Below are 20,401 nucleotides of genomic sequence, written 5' to 3' on the forward strand. Positions count from 1 at the left end.
CAGCGGTATGCTTTCATTTATTTAGTTTATCTTCCTTTAGGTAGCCCCCAAGTATCTTTCTAATCTTTTCATTCTTAACAGGCTGGCCCTAGGGAGTTCATCCCTCCCAGGATGTCCATACGTTACCAGGGCACATATGGGCTGATTGAGGAGCTTATTCCGCCAGCTCCGGAGGGAGAGCAGTTCGTGGAGCGGTCTATTCCTCGTCACCAGACTCGAGTAAGTGGTTTCTCATATATCATCTTTATATTTGCTTCGTGATTGTTATTGACTTAGTTATTTTGACAGTTTTCTCGCGAGGTGGTGACGGCTATGGCTAGATGCATAGGCGCCTTTCGCAGCCAGCTTGTGTGGTTGTGGAACCGGGCTACCTGTCGTAGCAACGATGCTGAGGAGGTATTGTTTTTTACTTTCATCATTTTTTACTTTATTTTTTCCTTGCTCTTGCTAACTTTGATTTACCTTTGCAGGGGCAGCCTATTCCTTCTCCACGCACTCGGTCGAGACCCGAGCCTAGGAGAGAGGCTACTAGGTCCGACTCGAGGCGTCGCCGGACTACTTCAGGTGGCCGGGGTGGTCGTTCGGAGGCCGCAGCGGTAGAGGACTCGGCGTCATCACCTGAGGAGGTTCCGACCGGGCCGACCGTTCGAGGCGGGATGGATGGTGGGACGTTTGAGTTTGGCTCGTCGTCGCAGCAGCCTTTGCAGCCTCGGCCTCTTTCTGTCGGGTTTCAGGGTGAGGTTAGGTGGCCTGGCCCTGAGTTGCAGTTCGCGCCGCCTGGTGGTTCAGGGGACGATGATGGACATACTCCACGGAGTAGGACATTTTTCGATACATTCGGCATCCCTCGCGACTTGCGACCTCCGGCGCCATAGCTGTACCTGTGTTTATTTATTTTTGACTTTTGTAGGACTTTGTCTATCTTATTCATATGACTCATGTATTAGACACTTGTATATATATGCACTTTATTATTTATTAACATTTTATTTGCCAGATTTATTATTATGTAACAAATGTGTTGTGCATATGAGTGTGTGAGAAAGTGTAATTTTTGCGCGAAATTTCCGTCATTTTTAATATTAGTGGAGGGTACCGACTCTCTCCCCCAAAAAAAGAAATAAAAAAGAAAAATGAAGGAAGAAAAATGATAAGCCTAAAATAAATTAAGCTTAATATGATATATGATAATAATAATAATAATAATAATAATAATAATAGTGATAATAATAATAATAATGATAATAGGGGTGTATGAATAGGAATAGAACAGTATGTCAAGTCAAAGTCGAAATCAAGTACGTAAAAACACGGTTTCCTACGCGTAATAGGTGTCGCTGCAAAGAAATAGACTGGTGCCGCATAATTCATCTCGTCGCCACGCGACAGGGTCTGTCGCCACGCGACAGGGTCTGTCGCCACGCGACAGACGTTGTCGCCACGCGACGAATTTGTCGCCTGGCGACAAACGCACTTTCCTGATTCCTACAGGATTTGAAGTCTGCCAAAATAAAAAGTTATAAATAGCCCCCGAATCATCCGTTTACTGCATAATTTAACCAGTTTATTAATTAGCTAATTAACTAGAAATCATGCCTTTAGCTAAAAGAACTTTTTGTGGATACATGGATGAATGGTGTCGTCATCTAACTGCTAAGGATAAAAAAGCATTAGATATTTGTCATATGGGGGGTATGTTTGGAATCAAGGGGATGAGTCTTGACATTGATTTTATTTATTCTGCCATAGACTATTGGGATATTGATACTCAGGCCTTCCTTTCAGGGATACCCATTCAAAAAGCAGAAAAGTTGTTTTAGATTTTTCCATGATGAAATATGTCCTTTACCAGAAGAATTTGGAGCCATTATAGGTTATTATTCCACAGGTCCTGCGGTAATGCCTAGAATCAATGAATATTATTATAAAGATTTTGAATGCTTCTTTGATTTGAGGGGTACGGCTTTAAAACATATAGTGCATGGGAATATAGTTGATTTGACGGAATTTGCACATTATTTTTATGGTAATCCTAATCCCGATTTCCGTGTCTATAAGAGAAGGGCTTTTCTTTATTGCTTGTTTAACCAATTGCTCTTAGTTAGTGGTAATGATAATGAAGGCCAATCAATGATTATATCTGTTATAGAACAAGTTGAATCTGGGAGAAATCCAATGCCGCTAATCGTTGGAGAGACTATGTTATGGTTAGATGCATTAAGAAAGAATCCGAGAGCACCTTTTCGAGGTTCTCCAATTTTATTACAGGTATAAAATAATGCTATTTTTAATTTTCCAAGAATTAAAGAATATTATTTTTCACTGTAATACTAATCAAATACATATTTTACAGATATGGCTCATGGAGAGGTTAAAGCTTATTAATCCTCCTGACGATATACACACATATGTTCCAAATTGCATAGTCCGGCGAAAGAAACGATTTTTGAAAATAGGTCGCCGTGAGTGGAGCAAGGTGTTTGCTGCCGGTGACTTTACCATAAGCTGGATTGTTCCTTGGTGGAGGATTAAGGCAATGGTTGGTTGCAGTAACCAAACATATTGTCGTCTCCCGAGCTTGTCGAGATTAACCTTTTATTTTCCTTGTAGAGTTATGAGACAATATGGTCTTGCACAAACTATCCCTATAGGAGATCTCCGCCGTCCTTATGAATTTCCTGTGTCACAAGAGATTGAGCGTTTTGACGGATACTGGAGGGGTAGGCCCTTATGGGAGGTGATTACCCACAAGGAGCCACCTTGTTTGTCAAATAAAGTGAAACAATGGCTTGATGGAAGATTCCAAAAATTTCAAGTCAAAATTGAGAAGACCAATGTGAAGAATCGTCTAGGCGACAAAAAGGTCCCTGCTAAAGAACTTCTAGGGGGAAGGATTGAATTCAAAACTCCTATTATGCCAGGAAAGAAAAGTGCTAAGAAAAATCAAGGAAAAAGAAAAGTTGACTCTACAAAGAGGGAAGCTTGGGTAGAGAAGAAACATGGAGTTCTAGCGGAGGGAGAAACCATCTATACTAAGATAGAGTGTAGGTCTTCTAATGGTTGTCTCCTAGCAAAGGTTATGGATCAAGAGGAAGGGAATGAAGACACAAATTGGAAAAGAATCAAGAAAGAGAAAAAAGATTAGAGCATTGCTTTTCCTTTGATTTATTAGACAAAGTTAATTTGTTGTAGTTAATTTTTCAGCTTTTATTTTATCAATAATGTACTTTCTTTATTAATTAATAAAATTCCAGCTTTTACAATTACAACATTTATTTTTCGGAGAATTAATTCGAGTACGGAAGTCGAATAAATTTCCAGAACATGCGAAACTGGTCTAGACACTCGCAGAAAACTGGCGCTGCTATCTGATTCACTGTCGCTGACTATTGGGCTCTGTCGCCTGGCGACAAAGTTGTCGTCTGGCGACAGAGGCTAGCGTCTGGCGCCTGTTTTGAGACTTTGCAGACATGCGTTTTTCACTTCGGGGATACAGAATCTGAAAAGATTAAAGCGGCTGCACCCTGTCTGGGTTGCCTACGTATCCTTTGCTTAAGGAATCAGGCCAAACGTAGCTCTTTTGAGTATTTTACTCAAGTACTTATGGGTAGTATTTCTTAAGTTGGTCAAGGTTTGTCATGTTTGAAAATTCATTTCCATCCATATTAGTTAATTTAGCCGCGCCTCATGACATGATTGTTTTTACAATATATGGTCCGGACCAATTAGGCCTGAATTTGCCTCTTGGATCTAAAACATTTTTTCTTAATGCTTTTAATACCAAGTCCCCAACCTTGATATTTCTAGTCTTGACCTTTTTATTGAAATGTCTAGCCATGCGGGTTTGATAACATTGAGTATGATGTAGAGCTTCTAGTCGCTTTTCATCGAGTAGGATTAGCTCTTCATATCGTGCTCTAGTCCATTCGACTTCATCGAGTTTACTTTCTAACGCAATGCGTAGAGAAGGTATTTCTAACTCTACAGGTTGTACGGCATCCATTCCATATATTAAGTTGAATGGCGTATTTCCTGTCGATGTTCGGATTGACGTGCGATAACCCCACAGTGCGAAGTGAAGTTTGTCAGGCCAATCTTTATAATTTTCAGTCATTTTTTCGATGATCGTTTTCAAATTTTTATTAGCGGCCTCAACTGCTCCATTTGCTTGAGGTCTATAAGGTGAAGAATGGTGATGTTGAATTCCATATTTTTGTAGCAATTCTTCACATTCGGCTTGAAAGTGAGTTCCATTAACACTTATCATTTCATGTGGGACTCCATATCGACAAATTATGTTTCTTTCGATAAAGAGTGCTACATGTTTGGCAGTGAGCTTGGCATATGATTGTGCTTCCACCCACTTTGTGAAGTAATCTATTGCAACTAAGATGTATTCATGACCTCCTGTTCCGGGAGGTGTAATATTTCCAATTATGTCTATTCCCCATGTAGAGAAAGGCCATGGTGAAGTGTAGGTGTAGAGGAGAGAAGGTGGGATATGTTGCAAGTTTGCGTAAATTTGGCATTTTGGGCATCTTTTTACATATTGATGACAATCTCTATTCATGGTAGTCCAGTAATATCCTTCTCGCATTATCTTTTGGACTAGCATTTTGCCATTAACATGTGTTCCACATATACCTTCATGGACTACTCTCATAGCTCTTTGGGCATCCTTTTTGTCTACACATAATAGAGCTCGACCCTTAGGTACCTTTTTGTGTAGTTCATTTCCTATGAGTACAAACTGGGAAGCTAAAAGTCTTAATGCTCTTTTCGCTCTTTTGTCAGCATGTAGAGGATATTCTCCTTTGGTGACATAGTTTAATATATCTATGAACCATGGTTCTTCTTCAGGTTCTTCTTCTTGGATCACTTCATCATCTTCTATAGCTTGAATATATGCTGGTTTATGCCTTTTTTCTATGGTTAAAGGCATTTGCTCAATTTCCTTAGGTATTCTGACCATTGAGGCTAGTCTTGCCAAGGCATCGGCGAATTGGTTTTCCTCTCTAGGTAGGTAAGTGTATTCCACTTTTTCTAATTGATCGGTGAGAGTTTCCAAATATGTTTGGTAAGGAGCTAAGCTTTCACTCCTAACCTTCCATCTTTTGGAGATCTGATTAATAATTAGGGAGGAGTCTCCAAATATCCGGAGTTTCTTTACGCCTAAGGCTAAAGCGGTTTCGAGGCCTACCATACATGCTTCATATTCGGCTGCGTTGTTGGGACGTCGAAATCCAATTTAATGGATATAGGGACATGTTCTTCTTTAGGTGATACTAACAAGACTCCTACGCCGCATCCCTTTTGGTTTGAGGCTCCATCAAAATATAGAGTCCATGTATCATCCTCTGTCATCATTAAACTTTCATCTGGGAATTCATTCTCTTCTAAGGGTGCTGAATTTTCTATTGGGAAATCTGCTAGGAAATCCGAGACTACTGATCCTTTAATCGCCTTTTGAGGCATAAACCTTATATCGAACTGGGCCAAATTTACTATCCATCTTGAGATTCGCCCGTTAAGTGTAGATCTTTCGAATAGGTATTTAAGGGGGTCCATTCGTGAGACTACGTAAACGGTATGCACGAGCATGTAATGTCTTAATTTAGTTGTGGCCCACACCAGCGCGAGGCACAGCTTTTCTAATGGTGTGTAGCGTGTTTCATACTCGAGCATCTTCTTACTGAGGTAATAAATAGCATTTTCTTTGTTTTCTACCTCTTGTGCAAGCATAGCTCCCATTGTTTCCTTTGTGATGGTTAAGTATAGTCTTAAGGGTATTCCAGGGAGTGCTGGAGCTAAAACGGGAGGATTCGAGAGATAGGCTTTGATCTTTTCAAAGGCTTTTTGGCACTCATCGTCCCATATGATTGGTACATTTTTCTTAAGCTTCTTGAATATTGGTTCGCGTATCGTGGTTAACTTGGATATGAACCTACTTATGTATTGCAACCGGCCAATAAATCCCCGAATTTGCTTTTCGGTTTTGGGCGGTGGCGTGGACATGATTGCTTTAATTTTGGTGGGATCTATCTCTATTCCTCTAGAGCTTATGACGTATCCCAAGAGTTTCCCTGAGGTAACTCCAAAAGCACATTTGGAGGGGTTTAATCTCATGTTGTATTTTCTTAGTCTTTCAAAGAACTTTTTTAAGGCTATTGGGTGTCCTTGGCGGTCTTTTGATTTTACAATCATGTCATCCACATAGACCTCCACTTCTTTATGCATCATATCATGGAGTAGGGCAGTTGCTGCTCGTTGGTAAGTAGCACCCGCGTTTTTTAACCCGAATGACATTACCGTGTAGCAATAAGTACCCCAAGGTGTTATGAATGTTGTCTTTTCCATATCTTCTTCGGCCATGAGGATTTGATTGTATCCTGCGTACCCGTCCATAAATGAGAGAAGTGCATGATTTGCTGTGTTATCTACCAAAATATCGATGTGTGGTAAAGGGAAATCGTCCTTTGGACTTGCCTTATTTAAATCTCGATAGTCGACACACATTCGAACTCTACCATCTTTTTTCGGAACCGGGACAACATTGGCGACCCATTCGGGGTATTTGGATACCCTGATAAAACCTGCAGTCATTTGTTTTTGTACTTCTTCTTTTATTTTAAGAGCCACGTCGGGTTTCATTCAACGTAACTTTTGTTTTACAGGTTTCATTCCTGGAATTAATGGTATTGTGTGTTGAGCTATTTCTCTATTAATGCCTGGCATATCTTCGTATGACCAAGCGAATACATCGATAAATTCTTTAAGTAGATTAATTAAATCGGTTCTTTCTTCTTTGTTTAGTGTTAGCCCGATTTTAACTTCTCTTTTAATGGTTGGATCTTTTGAGATATCAATCGTTTCTGTATCCTCAATTACCGGTGTCTTATTTTCAAGTGTTTCCATTTCTTTAATTATTTCTTTATCATTTTCATCATTAGTTAAGCAATGCTCGTCATCTTTAGATAAAGAAGAACAAGAAGAATACGAGGAAGAAGACATATTATTAAATTCAGAAATCATTACATCAAATAAAGAAATGTCCGTCGGGACTTGATTGCTAACTATCCTAGGAGTAGAAATAGAAGATAAGGGTGCTACAACTAAAGACTTAGAAGACTCGATAGGGGAAGACTCTGACTCAGACGATTCTTCGAACATTGGTCCTTGTCCTGTAGTCATTGAAATCTTCTTTCCATTTATAGTGGTTACCTTCACCGTCTTGCGCCATCCACGCTCTTGATCTTTTATTGGAGTGATAAATTCGGAGGGGTCAAAACTTTCACTTTGGAGAACCGCTTGGATAAGTGAAGAATCATCCTCCGTGTATCTTGATTCATTCTTTTCTCTTCCAAAGAGGAGTCCCATGACATTAAAGTCGAAACAAGGAGGTGTTTTCTCCTTATAAATTGGAGCTGGGATCTCGTCTAGGAAGCAACAATCCACAAAGATTTCGAACCCAGGTTGTCTTATACCATTTACAACGAAGGGTTCGGGGAATTCATGACAAGGATAGTCTTCTCCTTCTCTTATAAATTGTCCATTTAAAGTGAGAGGATATTGATCCATGGGTATCTCCTTTTTTTGCGTGCGGGCATTTCTTCGTGCTCTTGATTTTTCCTGGGCCCACTTAAGGTCTTCGCGAGTTGGTTCAAAACCAAGTCCGAAAGTATCCAATTTAGGGAGGCCAGGTAAGCCCATGTGTTTGGCTATTCCTTTCTTCTTTCCTAGAGTCATTCCAGGAAAGTGTCCTTGCTTTCTTAGGATAGCATTCGTTGTCATGTTTGAGTGGAGGTCGTAATGAAGAGGGGTCCTTTCATCTTCCTCTATTAAGGAGACCTCTTCGCTAAAGCCCCACAAATCTTCATCATTTTCATCATGTTCCACATTAATTAGTGGATTTTCTACTGTTTTGATTCTATAGATGAAGCATCAATGGTAATTGGAATGCCTCCAACTATGGCCTTTACTTGTTGATGAAGAGATGAAGGGACGGCCTTTAAATCATGAAGCCAAGGGCGTCCCAATAGCAAGTTAAAAGATGCCTTGATATCTACTACTTGAAATGTAGTGGCATGCTCAATTGCACCTGCTGTTATATTCATGGTAATTGTCCCTAGTGCTTGACGACGTGAGTTATCATAAGCTCTTATGCCTTGAGTTGATGGGGATAAATCCTCATCTCTTATTCCCAACATCCTTGCGGTTCTGAGTGGGCACACATTAATTGCTGAACCGTTATCCACAAGAGTCATAGGGACATTCATTCTTTTGCATATGACTGTGAGGTTTAGAGCTTTATTGTGTTTGTCACCTTCCGGTGGTAGATCTTTATCCGAAAAAGTGACTAAATTGATTGGACTTGGAAGATCACTCGTGAGGAAGTTAGCGAGTCCCTCAGGAGTAGTGTCCGAATGTATGCCTACTTTAGCCAACGCATCCATGACTGCAACTCTATGTTCCCGAGATGTGGCTAAAAGTTTCCATACATTCATTTCCACTTTAGTCTTTTTTAACTGTTTTACAACATCGTTGTCTTCTATAATAGGCACGGGAATTTGCTGAATAGAAGGTATAGGTTGTGTTGAAATGGGAGGTTGTATTCTCCCGGACCTAGTGAGGACATCTATGGGTGAATCTTCCTCGTCCCAAATGTCACTTACTGGGTATATTGTTGATAAAGGAGTTTCTTCAATGTCTTTAAGGTAAACATCTTCATCGTCACTGTCCCATACTCGATTAATCATGGCATCTTGTGGAAGTTGAACTAATTTCTTCTCATCAATCAAACGTTGAACCAAGTCCTTAAACTTGAAGCATTGTTCTATTGTATGTCCCCCTGATTGATGATATGAACAATAATATTTGTCTATTCTTTTCAGTGATTCAAATGGTCTTGGTTCGAGAAGTTGAACTTTTCCATTCTCGAAGAGCATTTTGAACATGTTTGTGTATGACGTCCCAATTGGAGTATACTTTCTATTATTCTTTTTGGGAGTGTCAATTACTTGGAGAGAAAAAGGTTTCTTTTGTTTAGGTGGGGGTCTATTTTTAAGTAACTCATTTTTCTCTTTTATAGCCTCAAAGGTTTGTGAGATCAACTTTTTCAATTCTGTCAATATTAATGTCAATGCCACTACTTCTTGCTTGGTTGCAAGTTCCTGGCCATGGAATTCGAGAGCATCTTCAAAGATTTCTTCTTCAATGGTCTCGATAGGCTCTATGAGGCTAGATGGATCCTCTTGGTTTTCTTCATCGGAAATAGCTAAGGAATCCGACAGCGGTGCGGTATTGATACTTGGTTTTTTACTTGCAGGAGGCAATGGGAGTGTGTTACTATCGATCAAGTCTTGAATGGCTTCCTTTAGTCTCCAACAATTTTCTGTAGGATGACCCCTACCTTGGTGATATTTGCAATGTGCATTTGGGTTCCAGCTAGCCGTTCTCCTTTCAACAGGTGGGTCCCCAAATGGTCCAATAGGAGTTATAAGACCTTTTGCATGTAAGCGATCAAATGCGGTGTCATAACTCATACCAATAGGAGTATAATTCTTCCTAAATGGTTTCTTTTGTGCTTGATTATTATTCATTGCCAAAACTTCATTTAGAGGAAAAGTGCTAACATTATTTGAGTGGGTAGATTTGGATGAAGAAGGATTGTCGTTCTTCTTATTTTTCCAGCCACTACTTGAATTGTTATTAGCAACTTTTTGTTTAGCAAGGTCATCTTCAATATTAATTCTAATATCATATACAGCTTTGAAAGTGTTTAAGTTGCTTTGGTACTTAAGGTGCTTAGAGTATTTTTCTTGGAGATTCTTAATGAACATCCTAACGGATTCTTTTTCACTAGGCACTTCAACCATTTTTGCAGTAGTTTCCCTCCATTTATTAAAGAAGGAGGTGAAACCTTCATTTTCTTTTTGTTTTAGCATTTCTAATTCTCTATGATCGGTTTCAACTTGTATATTGCATTTATACCTTTCAATGAAAGCACTCACAATGGGTTCCCAACTAGAGGTTTTTTCTTTATCAAGTGAAAAGTACCACTGTTGACATACATCTTCTAAGGATAATGAAAATACAGAATGAAATTCTTTTCTATCTATCCCCTTAATACTCATTACAGTTTCAAAAGCTCTTAAATGAAAATAAGGATTGTCCATAGCCTTGAACTTAGGGATGTCATTAGGATTGAACTTTTGTGGGAGAAGGTCCTTATCCACCGAGACCCCTTGGGAGCTAATCTCTTGAAATCTAAAGTCGCTGGACAATTTGCCCAAGCTTTCCTGGATTAGGTCCATTTGTTTTTGTTTTTCAGGATTACTTATTTGCAGCGATAGGTTTTGCAACATTTCAGCCAAGTTGGCTACCTGTCCTTTGACTTCATTAAGTTCTTCTTGACTAGCCATTGCCTTCTTAGCTTTCCTTTTCCTACCGACTGGTTTGTCAAAAAGTAAGACTTGAACAAAAGTGTTGTCCTTGATTAAACGCCCTTCCTTTCTTGACCACGCGCTGTAATTTAAACCATATTTGTTTTAATACTCGACTCTAATTGACTTGACTTTATGTTCAAAAGAAAAAGTGAAAAAATGGGGTATATATTTTAAGGGAAATTAAAAATTGGAGGATTAATATATTGGAGGATTAATATCCGACTTACCCCCCTAAAAAAAATGACAGAAAACACGCATTCAAGACTCTCTAGACATGGTCATAATGTGACAAACATGTTATGTGTGTGCTTTATGTGTATGTGAGTGACATGCTTTGACTACTAGTGTATGACCATGGGACTTTAAGTGCCTTAACTCAATTAAAGACTTAAACATGGTTTGAACCATTAACAAACTGATTAATCCGATTAGTAGACTGTTAATTAGACTCGTCGTGATGACTCGAGCAAAAGAACTGGACTGTCGCTAAAACAAAAGGACTGTCGCCACAGTTTAGAGCCTGTCGCCAAACGACAAAATTGTCGCCAGGCGACAGACGCTAAACTGCAGCGCCACAGTCCAAATTCCTGCGCCATTGCTGGAACATTAATCTGGACTGTTTCCAGTAATTTTACTCTAAATGGACATGCCTAAAGTCATATTAAGTCAAATTGATTAATTTATTAGCCTTTAACTAATTCAAAATTAATTAATTAATTAGACAAAGTCCTTTTAGTCATTAGTCAATTTATTTAGTCTTAATCACAAGTCAAACAAACGGTTAGCACATATATAATAAATACAAGCAAGGGTGCACAAGTAGTTCACATAGTCACAAGATGAGTTTGCAACCTAACCATGGCTCTAGTTCTCTGAAGGTCGAGGATATGGGTTAAGTCAAAAAGGTCCATGGTTAAGAATCCATATGCATTGCACACAAGCCTACCGGGAGGGTTGGAGCGAATGGACAGGATTCCGCGAGTGCGTGATGAAATCGGACTCGACTCCATGGTTTGGTGGATTCACAAACATTACACGTACCCAAATCTGAACTTTGCACATGATAGTGGAATATTCCATTGGGCAGGTGAAGCAGGAACCCCCAGAGGGTTATATCCATATGTAGAACACATATGGGTTCAGAAAAGTGAGAAAATGACTCAATCAATAAGCAAAATCGAGCCCACAACACTAGAAATGGTCAAAGCAAGAAGGAAGACCCCTGGCTCGGTATTGGAAGAACTTGGCGCCAGACTACAGGGACTGTCGCCGCAAAAAAGCGAGGCGACAGAAACTTTTTACGGGCGACAAGCCCTGTTTTCTAGACGCTAGTTCCTACATGCCTTGGCAAGTTTCTGTGTTCTTCGAATTTTCCAGATTTCGCATCATCTTTTCGATTCTAGTCATGAAAGATATTTCTCAAATTTCCTACGTGTAAAATTCCAATGGATTGACTCATGGGGTGCTCCCATGAGGACCTTTTAATGCATATGACAATAATGTTAATCAAATCACGCACATGAAATACTTAGAATTTTTCGAGTCTCATCCGCTCATTCTAAATAATTGCCAAAATTAAATAAATTTCAGGAATATAAATAGAAATCCTCCCCAGCGGAGTCGCCAAAAACTGTAGGGAATATTTCAAGCATTACGATAACCCCAAATTTGAACCCCACTGTGATCATACACTAAAGTACGGTGGCGTTCCAAAGGGAAAGACAAAGAGCAAAAAGAGTCGCCAACAAGTTTTAGGAACTTGTAAACCCAAAAGACAATCCAAAAGGACCATCAACTACTCCATAAGGTCTTGAACCAAACAGGGTCCGGGGATGAGGGTACGAATCCAATCTACAAAAGAAAGGACCCGCCCTATAAAAATAGGCCTCTACTTTGTTCTACTCGTATTCATGTGCGCTTTTCGAATAACATACAAACATTATATTAAACCTACCCTGCTTATCTATGTTGGTTGAATATTAATGCACAAATAATACTATTATTGGCGATCACTTGAATTAAAATCACATTAGCCTAAACCAAATTAATAATTATCTTATTAAGCGTGATTTCAAGTACAAATTCCCTTTAAACCTGCATAAAAGGCGTGATCAAGCAATAACAATAAAACATAAATAATATCAAGCAACATAATAAACAATAAACAATAACAACGATGATAATAACATGATATAATAAAGCTTAATAATAACAAGATCCTAGGCATGATACTAACAAGATTAATAACCAATCCTAGCATGTCGCTAAACAATAAAGATCAAAGCTTTAAACCTAACATGGTACTAACATGATATTAGAAAGAGTAAAGGCATCCTAAACATGATACTAGAAAGCATTAAATAACATCCTAACAAGATACTAGAAAGCATAAAATAACATCCTAACATGATACTAGGAATCATAAAACAATAATAAACTTGCTTTCTATATTGAAAGAGAGTAATAAGATTACATACTTTGAAGCCTCGTACCTCTTTCTAATAACAAAATACACAAGTTAGTAAACTTCAATGAAAATTTATAAAGAATAATTAAAGAACTAAATCAAATCAAATTAAATAAAGTTTTGACTAGTTTTGGACCAAACCCTCAGAAAATATCAACCTTTCACGTCTAGGGCGAAGGCAACTTCGAACTTGGCTAAGAGACTCTAAGTCTTGTGAATGCGGAATATTGTTTGTAAAAAGCTAGTTTAGAAAGAGAGAAAGAAAGAATTAAGCTATATTGCTTAGAGAGAAAATAGAGAGAATTAAGAAAGAGTTGATGATTGTGAATGTTGATAATTGTGAATGATCTTTGAAAACAGGGATTCAGACGCTATTTATAATGAAAATAATCCGGAAAAATATAGAATTTGATAAGGAATAAAACTCCACGCTGTCGCCAAGAATTAACTCTGTCGTGAGGCGACCTGTCGCGAGGCGACAGGGTCTGTCGCGCGGCGACAGACTTGTCGTTTGGCGACAACCTGTATTAGCGCGTTTTTCTTCACGCGGAATCCGATCTTTAATCAACTTGATCTACGGAATCCATACAGAAGATAAAATATATTTTTTAAGATAACAAAACGATATTTTATTCCAAATAAAAATCTATTAAAAGATAATTAATTATTAAATCTAATAATATTAGAATTAAAAAGAACCTTCTAGAAACTTCTAGAAAACTATAATTAATCCTAATAATTTTAGGAATAATAATTAACATTGGGCCCTCCTCTAGATCATTGGGCCGCATTTAAAAATAATTAACCAGGCCCAGTTTAGTATTTTGGCCATAACTTCCTCAATATTCATCGGAATCGATCTTATAATATATCGTTGGAAAGATCTTTTCAAGCCCCATTCAACTACACTATTATTGGACCCTAATCATGGACCAAACGTAAACTGGTTCGACTATTTTCAAATAAAATCATTTTCAAAAACAGAGAGAAAAGAATTTTATTAAAACTAAACCGCATCACTCGACTTTCAAACCTCTTTCACCTAATTCGATAATAACACAACGTGAAAGGCATTCATCACTGGGTTTGGTTTTGGGGAGACACAAATGGGTGTCTACACTTTCTAGTTTAGTTTTATTGCTTTCCTTATATGAAAAACACAAAAAAAAAATTGAAAAATCAAAAAAATCAAAAAAAAATACGAACCAATGAATTGTAAATCATGCTTCCTTGTGCCCCATACTTGAGAAAAATTGTTTTGATTCTTGGTATTTGATTTTGAGCATTGTGGATTTGTTGATCATGATTTGAAGTTTAATCCCTTGGATTCCTAAACTTGCGTCAATTTTGTCCAACTACTTGTGAATATAGTGCTTGACTAGTTGATTTGGTTAGGAATGTGTGTTAGTTCCTGGTATGTCAATGAATTTGAGTATTGGTTTGCAACTATGAGTAGTGTTTCATGACTCAATATTATGCACATGTGGATGATGAAGGCATTTGTTCTTTTAGGTAGCCTTCAGATTTATTTAGATACATTTGTTCCCTTCTTGCTACCCATGTTGTTGCCTTGACTTTTTATTGTTTTTAGCCACATTACAAGCCATGTTTGCCCCATTGGTTACTAGTCCCAAGCTTGGCTTGGGGGAGCTATTAGTGAGTGAGGTGAGGGAGTTTGTCGTGTGCACATTATTTGCACAATTTGGGTGGGTTTGAGAAGTATTTTGTTCTTGATCATATTTTTGTTTTGATGAGTTTAAAAGTTGAATATCCTTGGAAAAATAAAAGTGTGATGAAAAAAAAAAGAAGTTCAAGAAAAAAAAAGTGAGAAATATGTTGAAAAAAAAAGAAAGTGAACTTCTAAAAAAAAAAAAAAAGAGAGAAAAAAAAGTGCAAAAAGAAAAAAAAGTGTTTAATGTTCAAATGTTCTAAGTGAAGGTTGATCAAAAGAAAAGAAAAAAAAAGTTGAGTTTCAATGAAAATATTTCAAGTTTGAGTTCAAAGTTTGTTATTCCCTCTAGTTCCATTTTATCATATTTTTATGAGTGATATTGTAAGAGTTGGGATTGTTTATATTGTTTGGAGTATATTTGGTGGATTGTTGTTGGAGTTGGTTATGTTGGAGATGTGTATGATCATTATTTTTGATCATGGGTTTATTAGGATTTGGCTCCCTTAATACATAGCTTTTCTCTCACATATTTCCCTAAATTTATCCTACCCTTTACCCTAGCCTTACATTACAAGCTTTAAAGACCTTCCGACCTTGTGCATAGAGTTGTGTAAATGTGAAAGTGTTGTTTATCAATGCAAGTTATGACTTGATATATTCCGAGTCGACTAATAGGTTGAGTGTATGTCTTTTTAAACACACGAGTGAGTGAGTTTGGGAGGGCATTGTTCACATAAAGGGGTTGGGACGGAGAGCGATCGAGTACATCTTTTACTCGCCACATATATGAGAGTTGAGTGTGTGAGCACTAGTCTTGAATTCTATATGCTCTTGTGGTTTGCTCTACTTGACAATTGTTGGGGAGGAAGGGTGATTAGGTGAATAAGATTGGTTGATTTTGAAGCATGTTCACCTGATTTGCCTTGAATCGTTTGTGCTTGATTTTTATATTGGGGTGAGGCATGTTTTATTGTTCATTGAGGAGCTCTTTGCTTAGGGACAAGCAAAGGTTTGGCTTGGGGGAGTTTGATATGTCCATTTTATATAGTATTTTACCCCTGTCCCTTGATCATAATTAGTAGTGTTTTTGGCTCTTTAGAGCCACTTTTGTTACTAATATGCGTTTTGGAATTACACCTTTGGAGCATTTTCCCGGGATTTTATGAAGCAACTACGAGCATTGGAGGAGCATGACCGTCGTTGAAGCCCAAGGCCGGCTAGAGCCATCGAGCCGGTGATTAAGGGCTCGGTATTTGGAATACCGAGGTTTGGACCGAGTATTCAAGACCCGAAGAGGAGATCCGGATTGACTTTTGGACAGCATATCTACATGTTTTTTCCCACGCCAGTCCTTGAACGCAGCATACAGATAAACCCGTAAACACAGTACCAACAACAGAAGGCAATGCATAAGCTCATAGCAGCCTGATGGTCTGCTTCTTAAGCTTTCCTTGGTGCATATGGCACAGCCAAATGAATTATATAGCTCATCCCATCTGCATCCCAAACCACGGAAATTGTGTTAGCTTCTCCTTATGTGATTCAATGACCACCATACATTTGACTTTCAGCATCTTACAATAAGAATATGACACACAAAACATGACGACTTGCAGGTGGTTTAGAAATTCTTCTGCCCTTTCAAGCATTATCTTCTGTGCTTGAGCAGTTGAGCATCAGTTTTGATGCTAAATGAACTTTAAAGGTACCTGGGGCAAGATTCTAACCCAAAGTTAATTACGTCATTGTCCAATACATTACGTGTGTACACACATATAGGGAAGTAAGCCCAAACAAAAAAAGTACTATAAGAAATACAGAACGTGTATAGATGTATTCTATACGTCCAATAATAGTAGATTATTACTTCTTTTTTTTGACAAAGAGAACTAACAAAACTAAAAGTGAAAACAAAGCAAAATAATAGTAGAATACAGAACGAAAACAAACGAAAAATACAAAGTAAATTTTTTAGGAACCAAGGTAGTAATCTACAAGTATAAATTTAAGACTAAGTTGTTATCCATTGAATAAAATAATACTAGTAACATTTTTTTTGCTTATTAGGGCTTGTTCTCTTCATCTTAATTTCAGTTCAGTTTAGCTTTAATTAGTTTAGTTTAATTCAGTTCCTAACTTCCTTCTCTCATAAATAATTCATTTCAACTCAGTTCAGTTTAGCTCCAATTAGCTTAGTTCAGTTTGGCTCCAATCAGTTTAATTCGGTAAATCAGAATACACCCTTAGTCAACCTAAATGAGTTTGGAAAAGGAATAGAGCACGAGAAATTTCTTACTTTCCTTTGTACAAGCACGATTACTACTACGTAAGAGAAAAGGATGATTCCCATGAGTGTGACAACAAGTGGGTTGACTACACATGCAAAATATTGACTATCGATCATACAACAAAATTTCATGTGAAATTGAGGAGTTCCTTCAAAGATTTTTTTTTCCTCATAGTTGGGAGTCATGACATCATTTGCTACTCAAGTTGTCCGAGGAAAAAGTTTCATACTTTAGTTTGTAACTTACTCTTGTGTGATACTAGCTTTGAATGAATGCGATGTATTAATCCATTCATTTCACAATAATTGATACACTTTGATTTTTTTCATTATTTATACACTCAATTTAACTATAGAATTTGAGTAATATTTCAAAAATAATTAGTTTCATATACATGTTTTTAAATAAATATTATTATATTAATATAAAGTTTAATAATATTAACTGTTTAATAAATTTTTATTAATATTTAATTATATACGTAATATATAGAGATAAAAGATACATGCTTTAGTTTTTAACTTACTTGCGTGTGATACTAGCTTTGTAATTGAATCTTTGTTAGACTTTGGCATTGCTAATAATTTCTAGTCGTTCAATTAGTTATCCAATTGCAATCTACCCGCAAGTGTCATCCTTCACCTCAGTCAAATAGAGGCAGCCCGCGTAATAAAAAGCTGTTCCAAATCTTCTAATATTTGACAAATATGTGCATGCATGGCATGGAGCAAAGGATTTTTCCTTAACTCTTTTAAATTACGGAAATTGCTACTAGTACTTCTAAGAGGGGGCAATCAGTTCATCCGTGTTATTAGGTTCGGCCATTCAAGTCACGTCAATTCTAGTCGAGTCATTTTTAGTAGATCGGTTCATGTGGTTTTGGTTTGGGTTCAGTTCATGTTATTATATACGGAGTATATGTTAACACATACTTTTACATGACTACATGATACATCAAATGAATTGATGAGTTCCTATTAAGAACGAAATACTTCATACTACTATTTCTTTTTAACTATGCATATGTAAAGAATCTCCTCCCAAACACTTATACAGATGTAAATCCGATATTTCAAATACATAAGAAAAATAGATACTACATCCATTATTTTATTATAGTAACAAAGAAATCTTATATGTTTCACAAATAATATCTCTTTATTGCAAATAACAAAAAAATAGAGGTAGATCATGAATTCTTATGTATGCCATGAAAAATCACAAATAACAAAAAAATAGAGGTAGATCATGAATTCTTATGTATGCCATGAAAAATCACATACGAAGTAAATGCTATCTAAAAATTCCGCTACTCATGGTCCATAATTTCCACTAAGTTAAACATCAAATAATGTACTACTCCGTGTCTCCGTATCAGTTTTATAGCAAATCAAGTTATGTATATAATCACTAACATGTTACTCATTTATTTATTGTCTAATTCTTTTATGCTTTACTCACTTAATTTCCATGTATGAGGTCCAATGGAAAAAACTTTGACCATCTATTAGATATCTAATTATTATTATTATTATTAAATCTCAAAAACAGATAAAGTCATACAACCTACAAAAAATTAGTGGAAAGCCGAGATACAATATGGGCCCCCACTTCTCTAGCTATAGTAATTTCTTCCTTTCAATTCCTTACGGCTTACTTTATTACTTTGCATGTTTTAGATTTAATTATGTGTGAGTAGTTTAATTCTAGGGTTTATGGGGATCCATAATTAATATGAAGGGATAATTTGTTATTATTGATTATTGATATTGCATGATAATTTCTTATTGAATTGTTTTAATTCTTTGCAATTAGATTATGAATCGAGCAGATGTAATTTGATTGTGAATGTTTAGCAATATTGAATTGATGAATCGAGCAGATGTTAATTTAGTATTAAAGGCTATTTTCAATAGGAACTTAGATCTAGTAAATTGCGAGAGCCTGTTAGATCTATGTTGGTTAATAAATTGCGAGAGCCTGTTAATCATTTTATTTGTGCAATGTTAATTATTGATTGTTATGTTTTATCCCGGATTATTAATTATTGGTGAACCTGTGACCCCAGGCCTTCTTATTATTGATTTTCTCCCTAAACTCAATCTCCGTAGTATAGTTTCATATTAAAAACAACAAATTGGTTACCTTAATAATTTAGATTATAATTAATTAATTAGGAATAGAAAGACCAGTTTCCCTATGGATTCGACCCTACTTCCCTATCTACTGTAGTTAGAGGACTTAGGTAATACTTTTGATTAGGGGATACGACTTTACCCTGTCACTAACCCTAAAATAAGAACTGCCCGAAGCCAAGCAAAGGTGTGATCTCCCTACTGCGATTTCCACAATGCTGATTGATGAGGAGATAAAGAGAAGATGGATTCTGCAGATGCGGTAACCTTTGTGAAATATATATTTGCCAATTTTTTCATGAGTTTAGGGGCAGCGACCTCACTAGGATTATTATTATTATTATTATTATTATTATTATTATTATTATTATTATTATTATTATTATTATTATTATTATATCTCAATAACTAAAAAAGTTATATAACCTACAGAAAATTAGTGGGAAGTCGATCTGGGCCCCACTCCTCTAGCTATAGAAAAGCCTATCCTAGTAAAAATATGACCTGCAGCACGAGCCCCAATGCCCTGAGTTGTCGAGAACTTCTGAAACCGCTTTAGCAACGCAACATCGTCCTTGTCTAATTCCCCGAGTTGAAGAAAAAGAGAAGGGAAGGAATCCATATCCAATTGCTCGACAACTAGACTCATATTTGACCCACTTCCGTTGAGCCGCATCAGTCATAACCCGTCCAGGTACAAAGACAGATAGCCCAGACTGTGTCAATGGAGAAGACCCTGTCAAATCAACGTAAACATCACGACCACGATCCCATGAATAAAGTGGCACATCTGCAGGTCTGAGAGCCCCGTCCGTCGTTCCCTCCAAACAACCCAATGTCAACCCCTTTTCTCGCTGAAAATCCCTGTCGATAACAAACATCAACAAGGGTATCCCGAACAACATTATGTCGATGTTTAATACCCACCATACTAGCACACGATACCGCATGATCACCGAAAATATCCCCTGTGAAAACCCTTGAACAAGCAGAGCACGACGTCGAGACAAAGAACAATGGAACACCCAATCGCTAGCATAACACACATCGGTAAGTTTTTGCGTTCATCGTCTGACCCAATCCTGAAATAGGAACCACCCGAAGCCAAGCGGAGGTGTGATCTCCCTGTTGCGATTTCCACAATGCTGATTGTCGAGGAGATAAAGAGAAAGTAGATTCTGCAGAAGCGGTAACCTTTGTGAAGTATATATCTGCCAATTTCTTCATGAGTTTAGGGGCAGCGACCTCACTAGGTTTACTCAAAATGTCAAACTCAACCATTCCATTATACAAAGCAACACATTCGCGAAAGCTCGACCAAGGCCAACAACACCAGCATGCCGTAGAAGCTTTGTCTGCAACCCAGCAGACTGTAACCGAGAGGCAAGAAAAGC

Source organism: Chenopodium album, chromosome 12 (genome assembly GCF_948465745.1).
Source record: "Chenopodium album chromosome 12, dcCheAlbu1.1, whole genome shotgun sequence".
NCBI lineage: Eukaryota > Viridiplantae > Streptophyta > Magnoliopsida > Caryophyllales > Amaranthaceae > Chenopodium > Chenopodium album.